At 45.5% G+C, this 27,810-nt stretch overlaps 1 pseudogene; it reads right to left on the reverse strand.

Annotated features, from left to right (window-relative positions):
• Positions 1-18,164: 18,164 nt before the first annotated feature.
• Positions 18,165-27,810, reverse strand: part of LOC138570304 (zinc finger protein 268-like) — a 62,361-nt pseudogene continuing 52,715 nt past the window's right edge.

A 27,810-nucleotide genomic window follows, 5' to 3' on the forward strand; every position in this document is an offset into this window, starting at 1 on the left:
TCCTGAACAGAATATTTTGATAGAACAGATGGGGACGTATTTAGTTGATATATGGAGTGATTTGATGGACATGAAGGTCCCATAGGGGTTGAGGGATTTGAATGTCCTTGCCCACTCAAGGGACACTGCGGCAAAAGTATATGAGCATGTAGAGATGATATTTGAGTTTAAAAGGGAGCTAGATCGGTTACAGAAAGATGAGATGGATGATAATGGATGGCAAGCTTCATATGTGCAGAAGCAATTTCTTCCTCCATTGAAACCAATGAGTGAAGAAATGCACATTTGCACAAGAGACGCTCTTAGATGGATTTCAGATGTTTCAATTTCTCCCATTGAAGTGCATGACACGTTTAGTCAGTATACTCCGGCAATGCATAGGAAAGTGTTACAGGTGATGGTAGAGTATCTACAAGATGAATTTATGAAAAGAATGTTGTCCTGCAGATTTGATAAATTGAATCTGTCTTGCATTCGTCAGTTTTCAGGCTGGGTGATATAGATTTGTTGTTTCCCATGATCCTTCCTGCTGATTTATGGAAGCAGATTAGAACTGTAGATGATCAGGCAGGGATGGGTGATACATCGGAGGCCTTAGTACGAACAGATTGGGAAAGGAATGCCAGTGAAAAACCGCCACAGTTGATATTGATGTTGCCAGATGGAATAGTGAATAAATTATAAACTCTGGTTCCTGAAAAAAGAATTATATGGGATAAGCTTACGGCTTGCATGTAAGGGAGGTCAGAAGGTGCGACAGAGTATTTTAAGAGATTTGAGCAAGAATTTTCGGATTTTAGTGGTCAAGATTTAAGTGCAGAGCCAGGAAAGAGGCTATTTGTTGATACTTTTGTGCGTGGTTTGTTGCCTGAAATCCAATCACAGATCATGACTTCTGAGAGTGCGTGGCAAGCAAAATCACAATCTGAAGTGTTACACATGGCTCAGTGCTATGAAAATAGGGTTAATACAGAGAAGGCGAAGGTGGAAAAGAAGAAGCGAGACCTGAAGCCTAGAGTGTGATTGCAGCAGATAGCTAGAGGAGCCGGAGGTGGGAATACACAGTTCAGAGGCCAGTTTACGCTACAGGGTTGCACACAACTGGGTCCCGTACACATAAACCAGTGTGCATATTGTAGACAGGAGGGACAGCAGACATCAAATAGTATGTATGGTGCAATGGGTAGATGATCCAGAGGCCATCCTGGTATAGGCGGTCCTGGTAGAAATCAGTTTGCACAGAACCAACAGACAGCATCACAAGATAATCAGCAACAGAGTGTTAGTAGTGGGAATATTTGTGATTATCCTTCGAATGTCTACTTTTCTGAGGATTTTGCATCGCACAACATACTGTTATGTTAGGACAGCCCAAAGCAGGGTCTGGAACTGATACATTTTCCCGTCATTCAGAAAGGGCCCTACGTTGAAATGAAGGTGGGGAACAGGGAGCATCTCCTCTTGATAGATACAGGAGCACAGAAGTGTTCTATTGATCATTCACGGGTTCCAGATATTCCACTGTCAGGGCAGATCAACATTTCTGTAGGGTTCTCTGGTACGCTAGTAGTTAGTCTGGTCTCTCGGCCGGTACCAATTTCACTGGGACCATTTACTGATTCTTGTCCATTTCTATTGATGACAAATTGTGGCGAAAATCTGTTGGGATTGAATTTATTAAAGAAATTGAATGCTGTGATTTACTGTTCTCCAGATGGAGTGTACTTAACGATTACGCCCCTACAAACTTCCGTTCCACAATTTTTGCTTATGCTTTTACCAACTGAATTGAATAAGGTTCTGACATGTTTATGGGCAGTTAATAATAATGATGTTGGAATTTTACAGGTTGAGCCAGTACAAATTGTGTTGAAACCAGGTGTTAAATTGCAGCGTATTCCGCAGTATAACATTTCGGTCGAAGGTGAATAGGCTTTGAAAAGTATTATTTCTGATTTCGTACACCGAGGTGTAATTGAAGAAATTGCAGAGAGTGTGTGTAATAGTCCGATTTTACCAGTCCATAACAAAGGGGATTATTATTGATTTTCACGCAATTAATAAGGTGGTTGCTCCACAGTTTCCGATTGTACCCGATGTCACCACAATTCTGACTACGATTCCAGCCACGGCTACACATTTTAGTGTTGTGGATTTGAAAAACACTTTCTTTAGTATTCCTGTGCATGTTGATAGCAGATATTTGTTCCGTTCACATTCACTCACGTGCCGCATGGGTACACTGAGAGTCCAAGTATCTATATTAGAGCGTTGAAAGAGCAGCTTGATACGCTTGAGTTGCCTTCCACTTGCACGTTGTTGCAATATGTTGATGATCTACTTCTAGCTGCTGATTCACTTGCGCTTCCTACACAACTAGCAGTAATGAAGTGCGCCGGACACCAGAAAGTGACTGACAATGTACAAATAGGAAAAGCTTTTGCTGACAGAATAGCCAAACAGACTGCTCTTGATTTGCACTAAAAAATCTACATGCTCGAATCAGCAAGATGGGTTACTGATACTTGTATGATGGACAAAGGGGTTAGCAGTGTAAAAGAAATTCAGGCTGAAGCTACTCCAGAGGAAATCAAACAGTGGGCTGAGGGTCCAGTGGGTCTAGATGATGAGGGTTGTTGGGTGTATAATGAGAAGCAAATATGGAAGCTACCCAATGCCTATGTCACTGCTATGGTCACCATGGCTCATGGTCCAACACACATGCACTAAAAATATTTGTCAACAATTATATCCCATCTGGTATAACACTAATATCCAGAAAACTGATGAACATTTGGTCCAGAGTTGCATGATATATTTGCAACATAACATTGGGAAGGGAACACCGACACCGAAGGGCAGTTTTGGTCCCCCCTCCATGCCTTTTGAGGTGATCCATTTTGATTTCATTGCGATGGAACATTGCCAAAACTATAAATATGTCTTAGTTGTGATCTGTGCCTTTAGCAAATGGGTTGAGGCTTTCTGAAATGGGCAGACGCTTTTTCAATAGCCTTACTATAGATGCGGATGACCTCACAGTCAAAGACAGGGCTCTCCCCCTATGAGATTGTCATGGGGAGACCAGCCAATGTATGGAATGCACCGAGGCCCAAACAGTTGAAAGATATTGAGAATCGCTTTTGTCTGATTATTGTGACCAGTTGACTCAAACTTGTGTTTGATTCACCAACAGGTACGAGCAGCGCTCCCTGTAAAATATGAGGGTCCAGGTCACCGACTGCGACCTGGTCAGTGGGTCTCGGTGAAACATTTCAAGAGGGGCACCTGCCTTGCACCTTGTTGGAAGGGACCCCATCAGATCCTTTTGGCTACGCAAACTGCAGAATGAGTGACCGGAATGAAAGACTGGATCCACACAACACATGTGAAGATGATTCCTTTTCCTCTGCCCTATTATGATGGGGAGGAGAAGGGAACTGATGATCCTGATGCTCATAACAAGCCTGCTTTGAGTGACACAGAGGGCACCACGAAAATTCTTCCCGAGCCCGTGAGGCCTGGGGAGATTGTTGCTTCTTCTTCGAAAGTCCTTCCTGAGCCCGTGGGGCCTGGGGAGATTGCTTCTTCTTCTTCAACTTCTTCTTCACCGTTGATCGATCTTGTTTCTGCTTCTTCATCTTCTTCAGGAAACGACAACGCTTTGTTCCCTGATCATTCGGTACCTGGAGTTTTAAGGTACAATCTGCGACCACGGAACAGGATTTAGATTTAGCGCCTGTTGACATTACATTAATGTAAAAAGAATAGGAAAGTGCAGCTAGGATTCTGCACCCACAAAAAACCCACAAGGAACCAACATTGAGCCAGTACCTCGTCATTCCTCTGCTGCATACGATAAGAGGTAGGGACCGTCAAAGTTACCTTCAATCAAAATAGGCCACATGGTCAAGTGCCACCCACGGATGAACTAAAAGAGCCTAACAGTGAGGCTCCTTAACAGACACTGAGAAACTATGCCTGTGTTTGGGGCCACTCGTACTAATAGGATACTGATCGTTTTGCTGATAATGAGTCTGCCCATCGAGGGCCATGGTGCCCTAGGACCAAATGGATACTGTTCAAAATAACAGCTTGTATTGTAATTACATTGGCACTCGTATTTTGGTATCTGGGGAGTACACATCCACTTGATATTTTATTGCCAACTGCAAGTGTCTCCACCTTATGTGCATTCGCACACTCTTCGTCCTCAAGACTTCCAACACAGAGGAGGTTATGGTGATCCTTGGCATTGTAGTGTTTTTCTGTTTCTATGATGTCAACGTAGATAAGAATGTTGAAGCTGCTAACATGGATTGTTTATCCTACACTGAGAAACGTTGGAGTTAAACAAAAGTCGTACTAATCAGTAATTTAGATACCATCTGTTCCAATAGTGCCTTCCCCATTCAAACAGCTAAGAAGAATACTGAATAGCTGAACATACTCTTCTGCAGAAATCTTTGTTTTCTTTCCTTGAAACTAAGCTAACATTAAACTGAAGAACAAATTATAGACAAATATAAGCAAGCAAAATAAGGAATGTTACCTTTGTGCCTTATGTTTGGAAAACATGTGAAATATTTAAGGCAAAACAATAAACTATGTAAAGATGTTTAAACATTAATTAGTTGTGTGGAAAGGCTATGAAACCTAGGTAAATGTATTACACGAAGAGGGGCTGGACAGTGTGTCCTGGATTGTGGAAAATCTGTATAAATACTTGTGTTTATGAAATGTCCAGCACTCTCATCTTACGGTGTCTGCTTGCACGCATTATGGGGTGTTGAGAGCCAGATAGCTGCCTGTTAATAAATGTACATTATACTTTGACCTTGTGACCCGTGTATTTCTATTATTTGGTATTAAGCCTCGATATTCTTTAATCTTTCACCTGTAAGGGAAATGTTAGGGTGTATCTAATCTTCTCTATTACAGCCCAGTCCATACATATTTAATAATGTTCTGCTTTACTTGTATAATTTCCTCCCCCAAACCCCAGAGTACCTGAGAGGCCACAGGAGAACAGGATCCACAACAAAATCTGGGACCCCTGGATGTGTCCTGAGGCTGGAAGACGCACGTCACAGTACCTTTGGTGCCTTGCAAGCGAAGTGGTGGAGTTTCTTGGCTTTACTCGACGGGACTCCCTTTGTAAGAAGGAGTCACTGGGATATCCAGGCCAAGAGAAAAGGAGGAACCAGACTGTGTCAGAAAGGCGTAACCTTCGGTCTTTGTGGTGCTCTCCATTGGCGGTTCGTTACTCCGGCTGTGGGTGTCCCAGGAAGGTGAAACTTGCTGTGGTCTTAAAAAAAAAAGGCCTGGCTGAAGAGGATAAGACCGTTAGGGACATTGGACGCCTTTCGGTGGCGATGTGTGCAGTGGCAGAAGTAGGTGTCGGGTTTCAGGATTTTACGGTTTACCGACTTTTGTTTCTTTGGTGCTACAGCCACAGCACGGACCTCTGGATGGCTTCTGGTGACCACGACTTGCATACTGGACTGGACTACAGACCCTCAAAAGTCTTCAGATGTTGTGGTGGAAAGTCACAGGCAGACCTTGCTCTGCATACAGCGAACTAGCATCTCTTCCGGCGGGAAAAAGTGGTCAGCTGTCATGGTAAGGATGCCCCTTGAAGGTTTCTCACGAGATTTGGAACTTTCAGAGTTCCGGGGTGTCAAGCAGCACTATGCCAGTGTACCCTCTCTTCTGAGGGGTAGGCAGCAGTCTGGCTTTCAGCTGTCAAGAACACTCCTCTGGACCCTGGGCGACACAACTGGACTTCTTTGGATCAAGATGTCCACACACTCCTCTTCTGGACTCACGAAGACCCGTTCTCCAGAGAGTAGGCACTCAGGACTGGCTTCCAGAGTACTTTTGATGAAGAGTAGCAGGTGCATGATGGTCCCTTGTAGCTTGGGAAGAGGTCACCTGTCCAGGTCCTCTCTTGATTCCGTCCTTAGGTCAGCTCTGCAATCTTCAGATTCCTTGAAGAAATGCAGCAACAGACTCCTTCCTCCGACTGGACCCAGGATTCAAGATTCAGGTTTCAACTTACAGCTTCAGACAGCTTTGGTTTCAACTTGGAGCTTCATACCAAATTGGTGAGTGAGAGGTCCCGACTTATACACATGTGTTCCCTATTCACTCAGGCTGAGCCAGGGCCAGTCAGCAAATCATTCACAAGTGCATTCATGCAGGCAGGCAACCAATCAGGCTAACAGGCATTCGGGCCATTCACCCAAGCCAGACACCTATAACACAGAATGTGGATTGGAGAAAGCACCCAGTCTTTCAGAACACAACACTGCATTCACTCTAGTTTCAGTCAGGTCTGGCTCAGGCATTGTGTCACACGAACCAAAACCAGCCAGCTGCAACACAGAATGTGAGTTGATCTCAAACCCAATTCATACAGGTCCAACCCCAGGGGTGTACCCTCAACACAGCCCCTGGAAAGGCTCTAGTCAATCCGACAGGAAGCAGCCCCAGAACCATATATGGTCCTTCCACCCAACAACCAATCAGGGAGGAAGGGACAAAGTCAGGGCTTCCCAGGACGTTGGGAAACAAGGTATAACAGCAACACAAACCAAGAGGCTACAGTGGTTATCTTGCCTTTGTCCAGGAATCCATTGATTCCTATGGCAGGGCCTGTGTGTCCCAGAAATGGAGGACACTCAGAGCAACTGGAACATCAGCATATAGCTGCCACCAGCCCATACAATGTTCTGTGGGCAAACAGGTGCCTAAATAACACACACAAGCGGTACAAGGTTACACTCGCACCCATGGGTGCCATATGAGTATCCCATGGGTGTTGTTCACTAAAAGGCAAAAATGAAGAGCTGCACTGCCAGAGGTTCAGGCTGGACCTCAGTGGCAGAAAACATACAGAATACACATGCAGAGAAGTGGTAGGACAAGGGCTAAGAGGCCCTGTCCCTCCAAAAGGCATTTCCAGAATCACACCCTTTCTCCTCTGTTACTACCACCTCCCCCATGTGCATCTCATTTTCTTTACCCACCCTCTGTTACTACCACCTCCCCCATGTGCATCTCATTCTCTTTACCCACCCTCCTGTTACTACCACCTCCCACATGTGCATCTCATTCTCTTTGCCCACCCTCTGTTACTACCTGTCATGATCCATCGATCACGCCCCTTCTGGTCTTCCTGGTCCCTGGCACGTCAGGGGTTACTCGCTGTAGTACACCCAACATGGGCATATACACAGAACGCGGTCTATCGACCTTTACGTCCTATACAGCACGTTCTATAAATTAGCCACTCCCCTGCAGTTCCACGCGTCTCAACGCTACTGATAGCTGTGGCTTGACGTGTGCCGTAGTTCGTTCTCTTGGAACTGTGTTGCTCTCTGATTCCCGGACTTTCCTCCTACTCTTATTCCTTCTACTTCCTTGATCCTGTTCTTTCCGCGTTCCGCACAGACCGCCGCCGTGTGCTGCCATCTTCCAAGTTTCCTGGAGTTTCCTTTGATCCCGAACGAAGTAGCTGAATGAATCCTGGAATCCGAAGACGGCCGAGCGGGCTTGTACAAGACCCGAACTGCACGGAAGAAGACCCCGGCTAAGGATTCCGCAAAGCAAAGGAAACAGGTGAGAAAAGGGGAAACCTGTGACAGATTGAGACGCCACCTGACCGATCTCGATACAGACATGGAAGTGGCTGTCCAGGACCTTATGCGTGGCATGCAAGAGCTGACGACCGAAGTGCAAAACTTAAAGGCTGAAAACGCTGCGTTAAATCTAGGCGGTGTCGTTGACAAGTTCGACGGTTCAGCAAAGAGCCTCCGTGGATTCCTAGATTCCTGTTTGGTCCACTTTACATTTAAGCCTTATTATTTTTACACGCCCAGGGCTAAAGTGGGCTTTATTATCTCGCATCTTTCCGGGAATGCCCTGACCTGGGCCATCCCATTGGTTAACTCTGGGGATGCTCTCCTGGATGACTACGACGGCTTCATAGAGGCCCTTAAGACCATGTTCGACCGCCCGAACAGCTTTACAGTGCCCAGGAACGTCTACTCGACTTCCAGCAGGGTACCCAGGATATGCTCTCATATGTCACACGTTTCAAACAGCTGGCTAAGGAAGCAGAATGGTCTTCTGAAGCTTGTTTTACCTTATTTCGAAGAGGGCTAAATGAAGATATCAAGGACGAACTAGCCAGAGTGGCACGCCCGAGTTCCTATCAAGCCCTAATGGATCTCGCTCTACAGATTGACTTTCGCATTCAGGAAAGAAGGGCGGAGAAAAAGAAAACCAAGTTACCACTCCAGAAGAACTCCATTGGGATACCTTCGAGCTCCGAAGGCATTTCTACTCCAAGCAACGAGCCTGAACCTATACAATTAGGAGCCTTACGTGGACCCATTACCCCCCAAGAAAGGATGCAAAGGATCCATACCGGATTATGTATGTATTGTGCATCCGACAAACATTTAGTAAGAGAGTGCCTAATTGCCCCTCCATGGCGCTCGGGAAACACCAGCTCCCGATCCTAAATGGAGCACAGGTTCGGGAGAGAGATGTCTGCTCCACCTCTATTCCATCCTTGAACTCTCCTGGACAGAATTCTTTGGTAATCTTCCAGGCCTTCTTGTCAACATCCAAGAAAGAAATATATCCCATCCTGGCACTGGTCGATTGTGGGGATATGGGGGTATTCATAGATCATGAATGGGTCCTAAAACACCATATCCCTTACGAATCCCGGACTATCATGCAACCTGTAGAAGCAATTGATGGAAGACCCCTTTCTTCTGGACCCATAACCCTTCAGACCAAGGAGATCGAGCTTGCTATAAACCAACATCGAGAAAAATAAACTTTAACATCATCAAGTCGGCCCATTACCCCATGGTTTTGTAAATGCCCTGGCTTCAAAGACACAACCCGTACATCAATTGGGCAGCGAGATCCTTGTTCCTGGGTTCTGAGTTTTGTATGTCCCACTGCCTACATCCAGACCTTGATCCTACACCATCGGAAGGACTCCCTACAACTCATCAAGGTACAATCTCAGTCTCAAACATCATCCGGGTTCCGGAGACTTACCAAGAATATTCTGATGTTTTCTCCTCTGCCATTGTTTAGGCTTTACCTCCCCACAGACCTGAAGATTGTGCTATTGAAACGGAACCTTCCGCGGTAATTCCCTATGGTAGGATATTTATCGTATCAGAACCTGAAAAGAAAGCCCTTCGAGAGTACCTGGACACAAATCTTGCAAATGGCACCATACGACCATCTAAATCTCCATCAGGGGCCTCCCTGTTCTTCGTTCCTAAGAAAGACACCAAAGAACTCAGACCGTGCCTGGATTATCGAGGTCTAAATCAGTGTACCCTTAAGGACCGCTATCCATTGCCCTTGATCTCAGATATCCTGGAGGCAGTAAAAGACGCAGTTGTTTTCACCAAGTTGGATCTCAGAGGCACCTATCATTTGATCCGTATCAGGGCAGGAGACGAGTGGAAAACAGCCTTTAGAACACCCTTTGGGCATTTTGAATACTTTGGGCCTCATTACACGGTAGGCGGTAAACCATGGTGCTATTAGCGCCATGGTTCATGCCGGTAATTTACCGGTACCGCCTTGGAGGAAAGGGGAATTACCGCCCTATTCCAAGGTTGGCGGGGCGGTAATTCCCCCTTCCCCCATTGCCCTTCCCCATTCCCATTTTTGACCCATAGGGCATAATGGGAATGGGGAAGGCGCTAATTACGGTACCACAAATTGCGGTACCGTAATTAGCACCCTGGTCCCTTTGCGGGTTGGATTTTTAACGCTTGCAAAAAGCAGGCGTTAAAATCCCCAACCCGCAAAGGGACCTCATAGTAAGGCGATAAGGATTTACCGGTACCGGTAAAATACCGGTACCGGTAAACCCTTACCACCTACTGTGTAATGAGGCACTTAGTCATGCCCTTTGGACTTGCTAATGCCCCAGCGGTTTTCCAACGCTTCATGGATCGGGTGTTCTCGGACATGCTGTTCCTTTTTGTGATCGTCTGCCAGGACGATATTCTAATATTCTCGAAGGACCCTCTCAAGCATGAAGAACATGTTAAGGCAGTATTACAACGCTTGCGCAAAAATAAGCTCCTGGTGAAACCCGAGAAATGCCTCTTCCATACCTCTACCGTTCACTACCTACGTTTTGTCCTTACTCCAGATGGTATCGGTATGGATCAAACCAAGGTTAAGGCTATATTATCCTGGCCTAGCCCGGCTTCTGTGAAACAGATACAATCCTTCCTGGGCTTGGCTAATTTCTATAGGAAATTCATACCTTCCTTTTCCGAGAAAGTCCAACCCATCATTGCCTTGTTGAAAAAAGATGTTCCCTTCCTTTGGACCATAGCCCAAGAGAAAGCCTTTCAACAGTTAAAATATGAATTTACACAAGCTCCCATCCTGGCTCAGCCTGATGTCAATCGACCATTCATAGTGGAGACAGACGCCTCCAACTACGCCATTGGAGCCGTTCTAAAACAACAACTCGAGGACAGCTTGGAACATCCCATCGCCTACCTTTCTCGGACATTAACTCCTGGTGAAACCCATTACTCCGTCTTAGAAAAGGAACTGCTAGCCATCCGCCAGGCCTTCACAGAATGGCGTGATCTACGTCTAGGAGCCAATTTTTTGGTCCAGGTCCGCACGGATCATCGAAACCTACAAGTTTTGCAAGCCTTGGAATGTAGGAATAGCCGTCAAGCTCGGTGGGCTCTCTTTTTTGCCCAATATCAGTTTCAGATTCACCACGTCCCTGGAACCCAAAATATAATAGCTGACGCCCTTTCTCGACGTCCAGACTACGAAACTCTGGTAGATCGGACATATCCCAAGATGTTTCCTCATACCATATTTGTAGCTCAAGCAAACAACCTCCTGGAAGAGATTTGCGTGCAAACTCAGACTTCGGAACTTTGGAAAGGACTTTCAGAGAAGAAATAATGAGACTTAAGAATCAAGGACGGATACTTGTTCAAGGATACTAACCTGGTCATCCCCACACAGAAACTACAACAAAGGATAATAAATCTCTGCCATGATACTCTTCACTCCAGTCATCGTGGTATTTCCAACACCCTCCGTCTAATACAAAGACAATTTTGGTGGCCCAAGATGAAAACAGATGTACAACTGTACATTCAATCTTGTTCCGTCTGTAATCAGAACAAACATGATACCCAGAAACCAGCAGGTCTCTTTTACAGCCAACACCACCAACAAGACCTTGGGAAATCATAGCTACAGACTTCATTGTGGAATTGCCGCCTTCCAGAGATTATACCACTATCATGGTCACCATTGACCTATTCACTCATATGGCTCACTTTACTCCTCTCTATAAATTACCATCCTCATCAGAGCTTGCTGGTATTTTCCTGGAACACATCTTCCGACTGCATGGACTTCCTTCCAAGATCATATCGGACAGAGGACCACAGTATATCTCTCAGTTTTGGAAACACCTCTGCAGGATATTAGGGATCCAACGAGCTCTTTCCTCGGGATATCATCCCCAAACCAATGGTATCACAGAACAAGTGAATCAAATCCTTGAACAATATCTTCGTTGCTTCTCTACCAAAGTCCAGGATGATTGGTCACTTTTAATACCAGTGGCCGAATTCGCCTACAATAATTTGGATCATTTGGCTGTTAAGACCAGCCCTTTTTTCTGCAGCCAAGGATTCCACCCTTTGGTCTTACCTTCTGTTCTTCCACACCCAACACCTGTTCCAACTGTCGATTCCTGGATTGAAACACTCATCAATGTACAGAGAGACGCCAAGGAACATCTTGAAAGAGCGCAAATCCAAATCAAGCACTATGCAGATTCAAAGAGAAGACCAGGACCTTCTTACTCTATTAGGGATAAAGTATGGCTATCCTCAAAACTTCTGCCCCAACATCTCAGACCGAATAAGTAGGCTCCCCGGTATTATGGGCCCTTCTCTATAAAAGAAATCATTAATCCTGTGGCCTTTCGACTCCAACTTCCGGACTCCTGGAAGAAGATACATCCAGTTTTTCACAAATCTCTGTTGAAGCCATCATCCAAACCACCCGGACTACTCTTAGACCCAGTCCGGTGATTGTCGATGATCAGCTGGAATATGAAAGTTCTTGTATTTGTGACTCCCGATATAGACGAAGCCGAGTTCAATACCTGGTGGAATGGAAGGGCTATTGCACCCAGTGAACATACCTGGGAACCAGTCTCGAATTTAAACTCCCCCAGATTGCTCAGAAGGTTCCACCGAATACATCCAGGTAAACCCAGTGGAACGGGTTTTAGAAGGGGGCATGCTGTCATGATCCATCGATCACGCCCCTTCTGGTCTTCCTGGTCCCTGGCACGTCGGGGGTTGCTTGCTGTAGTACACCCAACATGGCCGTATACACGGAACACGGTCTATCGACCTTTACGTCCTATGCAGCACGTTCTATAAATTAGCCACTCCCCTGCAGTTCCGTGCGTCTCAACGCTCCCGATAGCTGTGGCTTGACGTGTGCCGTAGTTCGTTCTCTTGGAACTGTGTTGCTCTCTGATTCCCGGACTTTCCTCCTACTCTTATTCCTTCTACTTCCTTGATCCTGTTCTTTCTGCGTTCCGCGCAGACTGTCTTCGTGTGCTGCCATCTTCCAAGTTTCGGGGAGTTTCCTTTGATCCCGGACGAAGTAGCTGAACGAATCCTGGAATCCGAAGACGGCCGAGCGGGCTTGTACAAGACCCCAGCTAAGGATTCCGCAAAGCAAAGGAAACAGGTGAGAAAAGGGGAAACCTGTGACACTACCACCTCCCTCCATGTGCATCTCATTCTCTTTACCCACCCTCGTTACTACCACCTCCCTCATGTGCATCTCATTCTCTTTACCCACCCTCCTGTTACTACCACCTCGCTCCATGTGCATCTCATTCTCTTTACCCACCCTCTGTTACTACCACCTCCCTCCATACGCATCACGTTCTCTTCACCCACTCTCCTGTTACTACCACCTCCCCCATGCGCATCACCTTCTCTTTACCCACCCTGTTACTACCACCTCCCTCCATGCGCATCACGTTCTCTTCACCCACCCTCTGTTACTACCAGTAGCTGAACAAAGTAGCTGAACGAATCCTGGAATCCGAAGACGGCCGAGCGGGCTTGTACAAGACCCGAACTGCAGGGAAGAAGACCCCGCTAAGGATTCCACAAAGCAAAGGAAACAGGTGAGAAAAGGGGAAACCTGTGACACTACCACCTCCCTCCATGTGCATCTCATTCTCTATACCCACCCTCTGTTACTACCACCTCCCTCATGTGCATCTCATTTTCTTTACCCACCCTCTGTTACTACCACCTCCCTCCATGTGCATCTCATTCTCTTTACCCACCCTCTGTTACTACCACCTCCCTCCATACGCATCACGTTCTCTTCACCCACTCTCCTGTTACTACCACCTCCCCCATGTGCATCACCTTCTCTTTACCCACCCTGTTACTACCACCTCCCTCCATGCGCATCACGTTCTCTTTACCCACCCTCTGTTACTACCACCTCCCTCCATGCGCATCACATTCTCTTTACCCACTCTCCTGTTACTACCACCTCCCTCCATATGCAACACATTCTCTTCACCCACTCTCCTGTTACTACCACCTCCCTCCATGCACATCTCATTCTCTTTACCCACTCTCCTGTTACTACCACCTCCCTCCATGCGCATCACGTTCTCTTCACCCACTCTCCTGTTACTACCACCTCCCTCCATGCACATCTCATTCTCTTTACCCACTCTCCTGTTACTACCACCTCCCTCCATGCGCATCACGTTCTCTTCACCCACTCTCCTGTTACTACCATCTCCCTCCATGAGCATCTCTTTCTCTTTACCCACTCTCCTGTTACTACCACCTCCCTCCATACACATCACGTTTTCTTTACCCACTCTCCTGTTACTACCACCTCCTCCATACGCATCATGTTCTCTTCACCCACTCTCCTGTTAATACCACCTCCCTCCATACGCATCTCATTCTCTTTACCCACTCTCCTGTTACTACCACCTCCCTCCATACACATCACGTTCTCTTCACCCACTCTCCTGTTACTACCACCTCCCTCATGTGCATCTCATTCTCTTTACCCACTCTCCTGTTACTACCACCTCCCTACATACACATCACGTTCTCTTTACCCACTCTCCTGTTACTACCACCTCCTCCATACGCATCATGTTCTCTTCACCCACTCTCCTGTTAATACCACCTCCCTCCATACGCATCTCATTCTCTTTACCCACTCTCCTGTTACTACCACCTCCCTCATGTGCATCTCATTCTCTTCACCCAACCTCTGTTACTACCACCTCCCTCCATACGCATCTCATTCTCTTTACCCACCCTCTGTTACTACCACCTCCCTCCATGCGCATCACGTTCTCTTTACCCACCTTGTTACTACCACCTCCCTCATGCACATCACATTCTCTTCACCCACCCTCTTTTTACTACCACCTCCCTCCATGCGCATCACGTTCTCTTTACCCACCCTCTGTTACTACCACCTACTCCATGTTCACGTCCTTCACCACTTTCTCCACAATGTATTCCTCTCTCCACGTCCATCAGTATCTTCTGCTCCTCCATCCTTTCCTCTTTCCATCCGCCTCCACTCTTGCTTAGTCATAAAACTCTGACAACTGGTCTGTCTGAGGCCTAGAGTTTATATGCAAGCCTTCTAGACCTGCATGCTGGGCTTGTTTAAAGGGTTCTATCTGATATTACTGCATGTTAAATACTGAACACAAAAAAGAGCGATTTATTTTGGCAGTTTGTGTTTGGACTTACAAATGGGCAACATCACTTTCTGCTGCCCCCCCCCAACCCCAACACATGCCCCCCTGACCCACAGGTCGTTTACTAAAGCTGGGGGTTTAACCCCCCTGAACCCCTCTTTTAACACACCCACCACCCCTTCCGATCACAATACACACTATCACCCATACACACACAGCCATACACCTACCTTCCACTCCTGCGACGGTTCTTCTGGGTCCTTGTCAGTCCCTGCGCGCACTCGTGTGTGGCAGGAGGGTTTGGCAAGTATGACAGTTCGGTTTAGAAAGAGCGCTCTGTGCGGTCACGAAGCAGTCTTTCTAAAAAGAACATTTTTTTATTTGACCCTTTTAAAAAGATCAATTCACTTAGGATCCTGTAAAGAAGTACCCGGATTCTTTTTTGTTTCAGAATTAGTTGGGAGAAAAGGGGTTTCATTGATTCACTTGTTTCTAAGTCCTGAATGCCGATCTCTGGCACTACTGATGGTCTGGCCAAAATCTTGAATTCGAGGTATTTCTTGCACATGGGCAGGAAAGCGTAAGCTCCATGTATGTGAGTGGAGGGCCTATTCATTAGTCTGCTCTCGGAAATGTTTAAGCCACGAGGCCTAGAACTTCGGCTTTGCTTTGATGTGCATTAATGGTGCAAGCATCGCCTTCTACGGGACCTGCTCCCAAAGACCTGCAGAGTTCACATGTAAAGGAGTTGTGAGCACTGCTCGTGTCACCATCTGTTAAAGAGCCGGTGCCACCGATGTCACACGTGACAATCCCTTGCTCCGGGATTATTCCCACAGCACCCATGAGCCCTGCCTTGCGGTCACCGTCCATACACCCCAATGATCAGACAGGAAATGCAGTCAGATGATATTCTCCTGTTAGAGCGATATGTACATAGGCAACACATTTTACAAATCAAGTTCAAAACGGGTGACAAGGATCTCAATATGCAAGTAGAGTGTGTGTGGAAACCTTCTCTGTAGAAGAATATGTGGGGAATAAAAGCGATGTGGTGTGAGTACTCACACAGAATCTTGCATAGGGCCAATACCACCCTGCCTCAAATGTTTTAGTTTAAGATCAATGGGAGGGTGTGGAATACTACATGTGTGTGTACCCGCAATTAAAGAATCAACAAACTCGGATTTGGTTAGTTTGAAGTGAGAGTCGTAACTTCTATAGAAAGTCTCTGATCATGAAAATGCAAAGGGCTATGTGCTAATCACCAACCTGACGCGGTCAGACATATCTACTTTCACTGTCTGCTCTGTCCTACAAAACATGATAATGTTATACATAGTCCAAACAGACCAGGAATGAACAGGGTTATCGGTAGTGAGCAAGGATAACATTTGGTGAATCAGTAATTCCTTAAATCTCATGATACATTTAAATACATTTTGGTGTAAATGAGGCAAGCTACTTTTTTTTAAATTATTTTTTATTGTTTGCTGTTTTTAGCTTGCTTTACAAACTTTTCTTTCCTAACATATAACATACTAAAATTCCTTCTTGAATTCACATTACTTATTGTTTTACAATATATAATGATTTTCAATAAAATACATCAAGTTAATAGAAGTCAGTGCAAAAGGTTAAAACGTTGTCTTAGGCAATACAATTGTCTCAAACATCGCTTTCTCTAAATTTCGGCCAACCAGATGTTACATATATCACACCAAATCAATATAAGTACAAAAGCAATTCAAAAGTTACAATAATGTATAAATATACATATTGTCCCAGGCCAAGATTTCGTGTATACAATCCATTTCATTGTACAACATTTTGTATAAACGTTGCATAAGCAAATAAAACATTTTGGTTAGAAGTACAAATTAGGTCTTCATCAATTACCAGGCTCTATCGTTTTCACATTATGGAACTGCACTCCGAATGATATCCAATGAGGGGGGAAACTAACATTGAGCATTAAGTAATGTTGCAACAAACCTAGTGGTTTTAAGTAACTAGTTTTGGTCACATGTCAATTGATAAGCGGTCAGTATTCCCTGAACGCTGAATTATGCAGATGAGTACATATGCAGGTAAGCAATCACTTGAGTTTCTAGAGCTGTGTTGTTGTATCATTTAACCAAGATCTTGGCAATCACCACCTTTTTGAAATTAAAGATACGCATAAACAGTTCCAAAGTTTGTAAATTCCATATTTTATCAAGTTTAGAACGCTCTATACATGTAGAAAAGTTTCTTTTTGGAGACACGTTCCTTTTTTATTCAAGTGCAGTATTTCCTTCACTGAGAGAGCGTGCCCAGTGGTGCTATAGGCCTGCTCAGTACCACATCATGTGCAGAACCCAATAAAGGTCCTTTCCAATTTACACCGGGTATCATGCTTTCATTACTGGTAGAGCAATACTATTCAGAGACCAAAACTATACATTAGTATAAGCGAGTATTCAATCCCTTTAGTTCACTTTGTCCACACAAGCTTTATCATTATAACAACAGCTGGAAAGGCAGATGTTATCGGTAATACTGCAGGGACTACTGTTTGATTTTTATTCTCTTTTAGTCTGACTCTCCTTGTTAATTATCTCTAAGAATTGTGTTAGTGATAATAACAGTGTTGTACTTGTCCCCCACATACAGCAGGTCCAGAGCCATTCTCTACCACAAAGAGAGGTGCCCTGATTTTCGTTGCCAAAAATGGCAATTCTGTGCACCTCAAAGAAGATACAGTACACACTTAGCTGTTTTAGTGTTTCCAACTGAGTGCCAGCTTGACATAATTGGAATGCACCCACCTCTTGACTTACACTCGACCAGCTACTTTTTAGTGTTTGTATATTTTATAGGTTCTAAGACATTTGGGGCTAAGACACTGTCATAAGATTAAGTTCTTGCTATTAGAACCTTGATGTAACAGAATTTCCATTTTTGCTGCCAGAACTGGAGTTTCTGTTGGGTCACGCTTTCCACCTGGATGGGTTAGTGGCCAGCGCCGATGCGAATAGCACTGGATCGAATGTGCTTAAGTTTAGCTTGATGTTCACATTGCCAGTTTGCTGTCTCCTAGCAGCCAATCAGATTGCAGAGACCAAAGGCAGAATCTGCCAGTATTAGCCTCTGATCCATGCTCTGGTTTGTTCTATCTTGTGTCATTTCCTCTCACCGCAGCCACTTCAAACCAGTCATTATGCTCTCGGTCATCCCTACGAGGAGTGGTGTGCTTTAATATGTGGAGATGGGGTGCGATGGCCCCTGGGAGTTCTCACAGCATTATCCTCCCCTGTAGGTTCAGAGGGCTCACTGTTTATAAGTGCATGAAGATTACCATCCCTCCACCTCGAGGGTCTGATAACTAAGTATGGAAGTAATGCTAGGTGCCATGTTATGTTATGTTATGTGTCTGCTTCTATGGCGCCGGCAGCCCGAAGGCATCAGGGCGCTTTACACGAAACAAAACAATTCAACAGACAGATAGAAGTCCTACACTGCGGGATGTCTCCCCATGCTGGTTCATGGGATGAGGGTGGTCGATCCTAATGGCCGGAGTTCACTTAAACTGAAACGTTTTCAGGATTTTCCTAAATGTTAAGTGCCATAGAGGCTGAAAGTGCCAAACACGTGCTGTACCTGCCATAGAGGCTCAACGTGCCCAACATTTACATGCAAGTATGGAAGGATTGGTTTTATGTTGGTTGCACTCGGCCACGACTCTGCCATCACATATATTGTTTATCCTCTAACTTGCACCGCAACCTATGTTTTTCATCTCTTGTAACCAGCGCCTAGACGCCTAAGGCTTATGCACGTTCCAAAAAATGAATAAATAAATGCTGTTTAAAACCTATGTTTGAATTCATTAAATAAAATAGGATTTACAATTAATCTTGATGTGGTCAGAATTGTGTAACATCAGGAAAATTCAAGTAATACAAGTATAATGATAAAGTATAAAAACTTGACAATCATAAAAACTAAGCCTACATAAAACTGAAATCGAGAAGGTCACCCCACAAATTAAGACAAATGGCATGCTTCTGTTCCAGGAAGCAGTTCACACCAAAGCAGAGCCAGAAAATATAAAGAGATTTAACATACAAATGGAGGTACTACTAGAAAAGTATTTTAATTTTAACACATAGTATCAGATTGGCTGAAGAGCAACATTATTTTAATCAGCAATTCATTCAGTTAATGAACTCACATGGGTAAGGTTTACATTTGACATATCAGCTCAACCAGGATCAATTTCATTTGCTAAAAATTTTTGTTCACTATTCCTTCTTGGAAATCAGGGAGAGAACCTATGATATCAATATGACCAGAAAACGTTCATTTAGCTAGAAAGGCACAATTTCATTTAAACATTTGCACAACTCAGTGACTAATTTTATTTAATTTTCTCTTCTAACTCCACGCCAAACCGATTTGTTACACAAGTACGACTTTAACAATGGACATGCAGCCTGCCTTCTGCAATGGTCCCTCTGCATGCCGGTCCTAGGTCAGGGAACACCTGCCTTCTGCAATGGTCTCTCTGCATGCCGGTCCTAGGTCAGGGAACACCGGCCTTCTGCAATGGTCCCTCTGCAGCCGGTCCTAGGTCAGGGAACACCTGCCTTCTGCAATGGTCCCTCTGCATGCCGGTCCTAGGTCAGGGAACACCTGCCTTCTGCAATGGTCTCTCTGCATGCCGGTCCTAGGTCAGTGAACACCGGCCTTCTGCAACGGTCCCTCTGCAGCCGGTCCTAGGTCAGGGAACACCCGCCTTCTGCAACGGTCCCTCTGCATACCGGTCCTAGGTCAGGGAACAGCTGCCTTCTGCAATGGTCCCTCTGCATGCCGGTCCTAGGTCAGTGAACACCGGCCTTCTGCAATGGTCCCTCTGCATGCCGGTCCTAGGTCAGGGAACACCCGCCTTCTGCAATGGTCCCTCTGCAGCCGGTCCTAGGTCAGGGAACACCCGCCTTCTGCAATGGTCCCTCTGCAGCCGGTCCTAGGTCAGGGAACAGCTGCCTTCTGCAATGGTCCCTCTGCATGCCGGTCCTAGGTCAGGGAACACCTGCCTTCTGCAATGGTCTCTCTGCATGCCGGTCCTAGGTCAGGGAACACCGGCCTTCTGCAATGGTCCCTCTGCAGCCGGTCCTAGGTCAGGGAACAGCTGCCTTCTGCAATGGTCCCTCTGCATGCCGGTCCTAGGTCAGGGAACACCTGCCTTCTGCAATGGTCTCTCTGCAGCCGGTCCTAGGTCAGGGAACACCTGCCTTCTGCAATGGTCCCTCTGCAGCCGGTCCTAGGTCAGGGAACACCTGCCTTCTGCAATGGTCCCTCTGCATACCGGTCCTAGGTCAGGGAACACCTGCCTTCTGCAATGGTCCCTCTGCATACCGGTCCTATGTCAGGGAACAGCTGCCTTCTGCAATGGTCCCTCTGCATGCCGGTCCTAGGTCAGGTAACAGCTGCCTTCTGCAATGGTCCCTCTGCAGCCGGTCCTAGGTCAGGGAACACCCGCCTTCTGCAATGGTCCCTCTGCAGCCGGTCCTAGGTCAGGGAACCCCTGCCTTCTGCAACGGTCCCTCTGCATGCCGGTCGTGGGTCAGTGAACACCAGCCTTCTGCAACGGTCCCTCTGCATGCCAGTCCTAGGTCAGTGAACACTGGCCTTCTGCAACGGTCCCTCTGCAGCCGGTCCTAGGTCAGGGAACACCGGCCTTCTGCAATGGTCCCTCTGCAGCCGGTCCTAGGTCAGGGAACACCCGCCTTCTGCAATGGTCCCTCTTCATGCCGGTCCTAGGTCAGGGAACACCTGCCTTCTGCAATGGTCCCTTCTCCATGCCGGTCCTAGGTCAGGGAACACCTGCCTTCTGCAATGGTCCCTCTGCATACCGGTCCTAGGTCAGGGAACAGCTGCCTTCTGCAATGGTCCCTCTGCATGCCGGTCCTAGGTCAGGGAACACTTGCCTTCTGCTATGGCCCCTCTGCAGCCGGTCCTAGGTCATGGAACACCGGCCTTCTGCAATGGTCCCTCTGCAGCTGGTCCTAGGTCAGGGAACTATCTACTAATCTTAAGTGTGCCAAAGTGTTTGACACTTTTGGGAATGCTGAGACTGCAATGTTGTAGAATTTGCTGCAAAAGGTAAACACTGCAGGGTTCATCTTGAAGCACCTCCCAGGCAACATAAGCTTTTCTTGGAAATTTCGATTTCTGGAGCAATATTGGAGATTGCAGGTTTATAGTCACTGTTCTTCCCTCGATGAACATTGCCTTTTCACATGTGGTGAGCCAAGCATAGTCTAATTAGCCATATCAAAATACAACTTTCTCCAATAGTATTACGAAGGGTGCCACATCATTAGAATTTTGAACATGTTACTCCTTCTGTTTTGAAGTTAAAAGTCAAATTATTTTTGGAGGGTGTAAAAATTGAATTCTCAGACTTTTGTAAATTTAAGTGAAACAAATAACGTAACTATAAGCTCTCTTTGTAATTCACACGTCTTTGACCCTGATAATTAATGCAAAGTAAAATATGCATTTTCACTGTACAGTTTCTCTACAGATCAGGCAGTAATACCTGTATAACACCTTCCAGTGGCACTGCATGGCTGGCATCACTGGGCTGAGCATATCCATGGAGCTGAGGGGACAGAGCAGGAAGGTCGGCACCTAGGTGTCCATTGCTTCCAGTGGCACTGCCTGGCTGGCATCACTGGGCTGAGCATATCCATGGAGCTGAGGGGAGAGAGCAGGAAGGCCGGCACCTAGGTGTCCATTGCTTCCAGTGGCACTGCATGGCTGGTATCACTGGGCATTAATACAGGCATCACTGGGCAGTAATATGTGTGGAACAACCTCCCTGTGGCCCTGCATGGCTGGCATCACTGGGCTGAAGTTATCAATGGAGCTGAGGGGGGAACACAGGAAGGCAGCACCTATGTGTCCATTGCATGTTACCATATCAGGCAGTAATATGTGTGGAATACCTTCCAGTGGCACTGCCTGGCTGGCACACTGGGCAGTAGTACATGTGGAACACCTGCCAGTGGCACTGCATGGCTGGCATCACTGGGCAGTAATACATGGGGAACACCTTCCAGTGGCACTGCATGGCTGGCATCAATGGGCAGTAATACGTGTGGAACACCTTCCAGTGGCACTTCCTGGCTGGCATCACTGGGCAGTAATACGTGTGGAACACCTCCCTGTGGCCCTGCATGGCTGGTATCGCTGGGCAGTACTACGTGTGGAACACCTTCCAGTGGTACTGCTTGGCTGGCATCACTGGGCAGTTATACGTGTGGAACACCCTCCAGTGGCACTGCCTGGCTGGCATCCTACATGGCTGGCATCACTGGGCTGAAGAGATCCATGGAGCAGAGTGGGAGAGAGCAGGCAGGCCGGGACCCCATGTGTCCATCGTTTGCAGTTTTACAGTTTGGGATATTGTTACTTTTTTTGTTCGGAATATTTGCCATTTCTTTGGGAGTAAATGTGGCCAGTACACTGCTTATATGCATGTCTAGTATCAAGAGCTGCCTTCTTTTTCATGGCTTTTGTTCACCCAGAGGTGTATTGGTTCTAATAGCACTTGGACATTGAACAAAAAGCAAACTCTGCAACATTAAGGAAAGGCAAACAAGAAAAGATGGGTCTTGCGTTAGTGTCTGAAGTCCACCTGGACTGTGATGGTGTGCAATCCGAGAAAAGATGAGTCTTCAGCAAGTGTCTGAAGTCCACCTGGACTGTGATGGTGTGCAATCCGAGAAAAGATGAGTCTTCAGCAAGTGTCTGAAGTCCACCTGGACTGTGATGGTGTGCAATCCGAGAAAAGATGAGTCTTCAGCAAGTGTCTGAAGTCCACCTGGACTGTGATGGTGTGCAGTCTGATAAACACTGGGTCTTCAGTAAGTGTCTGAACACCAGCTGGACTGTGATGTGATGATGTGCGTTCTCAGAAAGAAGGCAGATATATGGAGCTAAAAACAAAGAAGGCTACCCACCTGGCTACATTCTGAAATAGGGAATCCTCATCTGGAGGGAGGTCTATAGCTAAAGGTACAGGGAGGATACAGATGGAAAGATGAGCTACAGAAATAGGAGCCCTACGCCATAAAAGGCATGATGGGCAGGACACAGCACGTTAAACTCAATCTGAGAGATCACATAAAGCCAGTGCAGAGTGTAATTAACTAGCGTGGTATGGTCAAACATACAAATGAAGGAAAGAAGGAAGGTTTGTCGTAGTTTCTGTGCCACCTACATTATGCCACATCCACCAAACAGCGCTTAAAAAACATTGAAAGAATTAGGGGTATGGTGACTGAAGTGTATGAGGTTACAAAAAGTGGAGTTATTCTGCCACAACTTCTGGTGGAAATAAACTGCTGCCAGTTAATTTTGACACCCAGGAAGATGGCGTTAGTACCAAGCTCAGAGGGAGGCCAGGGAAGCATGCCAAGTGTCCGTGCAACCCCAACAACCAATAACCGGTTTTGTCAGAGTTTAGCTTTATTCAGTGAGAAACTATTCACTCGTTCATGGTTAGCAGATAGCTCTGGATATTTCGTAAACCCTTTGCTGAGCTCTCAACTAAGCATAGGAGGATCTAAGTATTGTAGGAGTAGAATCTGAAGCTGTATGAGTAAATTAGCCTGGCCAAGAGAAGAGCATAAGATATTAAGGATGGGGGCAAGGCGTAGCCCTGGGACATGCTACAACCTGTAAGCAGGGCCTTTGAAATTGAAGGAGGCATCATAGCTGCTTATGTTCTATTAGCCTGAAAGGGTTGTACACATCCCCATAGAAGTCGTGATGCAGCCAACCCCTTAACTAAGTAGGATCTACTGGTTGCTAGTGGTAACCAAGAGGTCCAAATGGATACGAAGGTCTTCCCACATTCAATGCACAGATGTGGTTTCTCGTCTGTATACATTCTCTGGCAGCAGCTACACAAATCATGACTCATTTTGTGCTAGGCGGCCTCTTGGTATGGAATTGGAAGGATAGTTTCAATGAATATCCAATGAGGATTATAGTTATTAATTCAAGCACTGTGTCTTTAGGCTGTTGGAAACATACTGATGTCCATTAATTTGCCTAAGATCCTTAGTGTTCTATATGATGCGCAACGTAACAGAGAAGCACTGTCTCCTTTTACAATATATCCCAGAAGGGTTGCAGCAGTGATTCATCCAACTGTAATCAGCCACTATGTGTGTACCAAAGGAAACTCTGAACATCTTTGGAAATCTTGTCTTCAGAGTTTTGGTCAATATCCATTGAAGAAGCACTCCCTCCTCTATTAAGCGTCTTGAACTGCAGATGAGATTTCCACACCTGAATGTCCTCACTCATGGCAGAAAAGAGCATCCGGTGTAGTGAAGTATATCCCACATTCCCTACACTGAAATGGTTCCCCACTAATATGTTTTATTTGGTACGTAATACGGTTACTGTTCACACTGAAGCTTTTTCCACATTCAGTGCACCGATGAGGTTTCTCACCTGTGTGCATTCTCTGGTGGTGAATAAAAAAAACCCTTTAAAAAGATTCATTTCCCACATTCAGTACACTGATGAGGTTTCTCACCTGTATGTGTTCTATGGTGGAGTGTTAGACCTCCCCTTTTAAGCAAACCCTTTCCCACATTCACTGAACTCATATGATTTCTCGTGTGTGTGTGTGTGTGTGTGTGTGTTATCTGGTAGCGAGCAAGGTGTCCCTTCTTTGCAAACCCTTTTCCACATTCAGTGCACTCAGAGGTTTCCCACCTGTATGTGTTCTCTGGTGGCGAGCAAGGTGTCCCTTCTTTGCAAACCCTTTCCCACATTCAGTGCACTCATGTAGTTTCTCACCTGTATGTGTTCTCTGATGGTGTATAAGGTGTCCCTTCTTACTGAACCTTCTCCCACATTCACTACATACATGAGGTTTCTCACCTGTGTGTGTTCTCTGGTGGATATTAAGATCTCCCTTGTGAGCGAACCCTTTCCCACATTCATTACACATATGGGGGTTCTCACCTGTATGTGTTCTCTGGTGCCTAGTAAGATCTCTCTTCTGAGCAAACCCTTTTCCACATTCAGTGCACTCAGATAGTTTCTCTCCTGTATGTGTTCTCTGATGGTGTATAAGGTGTCCCTTCTTACTGAACCTTCTCCCACATTCACTGCATAAATGAGGTTTCTCACCTGTGTGTGTTCTCTGGTGGCGAATAAGCTCTCCCTTCAAAATAAAGCTTTTCTTTATTGACTGATGGTAAATAAGCCCTGTTTTATGATTGAATCTTTCCCCACATTCTGTGCACTGATAAGTTTTTCTCACCTGTATGTATTCTCTGGTGGCGAGCAAGGTTTCCCTTCTTTGCAAACCCTTTCCCACATTTAGTGCACTCGTGAGGTTTCTCACCTGTATGTGTTCTCTGATGGTGTATAAGATGTCCCTTACGACTGAACCTTTTCCCACATTCACTGCATACATGAGGTTTCCCACCTGTATGTATTCTCTGGTGGCAAATAAGAAGTCCCTTCAAACCAAAGCTTTTCCCACATTCTGAGCAATGATGAGGTTTCTCACCTGCATGTGTTCTCTGGTGGCGAGCAAGGTTTCCCTTCTTTGCAAACCCTTTCCCACATTTAGTGCACTCATGAGGTTTCTCACCTGTATGTGTTCTCTGATGGTGTCTAAGATGTCCCTTATCACTGAACCTTTTCCCACATTCACTGCATACATGAGGTTTCTCACCTGTGTGTGTTCTCTGGTGGATAGTAAGATTTCCCTGGTGAGCAAAGCCTTTCCCACATTCAGTGCACTCATGAGGTTTCTCACCTGTATGTGTTCTCTGATGGTTTATAAGTTGTGCCTTCTGATTGAACCTTTTCCCACATTCACTGCATAAATGAGGTTTCTCACCTGTGTGTGTTCTCTGGTGGCGGATAAGATCTCCCTTCAAAATAAAGCTTTTTCCACATTCTGAACAATGATGAGATTTCTCACCTGAATGTGTTGACTGATGGTAAATAAGGCTTGTCTTATGAATGAATCTTTCCCCACATTCTGTGCACTGGTAAGGTTTCTCACCTGTATGTATTCTCTGGTGGCGAGCAAGGTGCCCCTTCTTTGCAAACCCTTTCCCACATTCAGTGCAGTCATAGCATTTCTCACCCGTGTGGGATCTCTGGTGGCAAATAAGTGTATCATGCAAATGAAAGCTATGTCCATGTTGAAGGCACTGATTAGGTTTTCCCCCTATGTTCTCGCATGGACAGTAAATGCAATTTTGAGAAGGCATGTTTCTCCACATTTTGTGGACGTGTATGATTTCTCACAAGTATATATTGTAAGGTACCTAATAAGAGGACTATTCACACTGAACCTTTCCAAAATCCAAAGTGCAGAGGAGATTTTTTGTCTATAGGTGGTTTCCGGTGACGCACACGATCTATGTACTGACGGAAGCCTTTACAAATGTTCAGGGCACGTATGCTGTTTATCTAGTTCTATTAACTGGAATTTGACATCATTCTTTAAACATGCTACCCTTAAATTCACAATGTGTATAAAATAGCACCCATATGTGTTCATCTGGGAATAACAGGAAAACAAAATGGCATCAAACAAAGTTGCTTTCGTTAGTCTATCATGCTAGAAACATATTGCAGCTCTGTGTTGCTGGATGCTGCAATGTAGGTTTTGCATGGATGAAAACTATCATGGAATCAACAGGCTGCTCAATCCTAGTTCCAGAATACTAGGACAAGGCAAATAGCCCTCAGATGTGCAGTTTTCTGAATAGTTAGGAAATTGCATATTCTATCAATGAAGATTTGTAATGCATTAGTCCACAGAATTTAACTATCACTGTTGTTGCATCGTTGGGGCATTAATCACCTATTGAAATAAAAGGAATAACACATTATTAGTTTCAACATGTTCAAGATCACAGTCATCACATGCGATAGATCAGTTCTCAGTAGTAGTGATGTTCATTACTTAATTACTCATGTAGTAACTCAAAGACTTCAAAGGGCCATCTATTGGAGACAGTCAACCTAATAGGTGGCAGAGCAGGGGCACACCAATGACAAAATAGAACGTGACAGAGGTGATATGAAGCAAGGACAGTGTTATCCATTTTCATTTAGAACCTTTCAGTATCCGGGGGCATGAGTAAAAGAAATTAGACAGACTGTATAAAGAAAACATTTTAAGTGGGCATTTTAATTATTTAATTTTAATTTTCTATCATTTTATTTCTTCAGAAAAGAGTAAACTAGTGCATAGAAATTCCCTAATTCCATATACAAACTATAAAAGAATGTGTTTCACAGTCGCTCAGCAGGTTGTCACCAATCGTATGCCACATCTGACCAGCTTATGTTATCAGCGATTCATTCATTTCCTTAGAGCTAATTATATTGCCCCAAACACAAATGTATAACAGCACTGTTGGAGACGCAATGACCCAATTGAAATTGAAAGAAAAAGCACTAGTCTCTTCCCACCGTAAGAATGTCAAAGGCCATTCTGGTACTACATTGAATTTAAACCCAGATACGCCACAAACACATCCTCGTCCCTCCCCCTGTATGGACAAAAATAGCAAGCGTGTGCCAGAGCCCGATAGGATGACATTGTTGGTAACGAGGCACTTCTAATCGTCCATTTCCCTTCCTAACTCTTCATACAAATGTCCCATTGACATGTTGACTGGCCAAAGGGGTGCCACTTGTATTGTCCTGTTCCATATATCACTGGATAGTTTTGAGGAGAGGGGACACTTTGTTGCATTGTTAAGGAGTGCGTGTAAATGGTCCTGTTACTTGCCAGTTTACCATAACAAGATCCTGAAACTTTTTTGTAGAATAACTCCAACATTTGGATCAAAGGTTCAACCTCAGCAAGCCCCTGTATCCTCTGCCATGTACTAAGAACGACTTGACTGCTTTCATCACATTCCAAGTAACCAGTG

The sequence above is a fragment of the Ambystoma mexicanum genome, chromosome 2q, assembly GCF_040938575.1.
Source record: "Ambystoma mexicanum isolate Mex_15411 chromosome 2q, UKY_AmexF1_1, whole genome shotgun sequence".
Classification (NCBI taxonomy): domain Eukaryota; kingdom Metazoa; phylum Chordata; class Amphibia; order Caudata; family Ambystomatidae; genus Ambystoma; species Ambystoma mexicanum.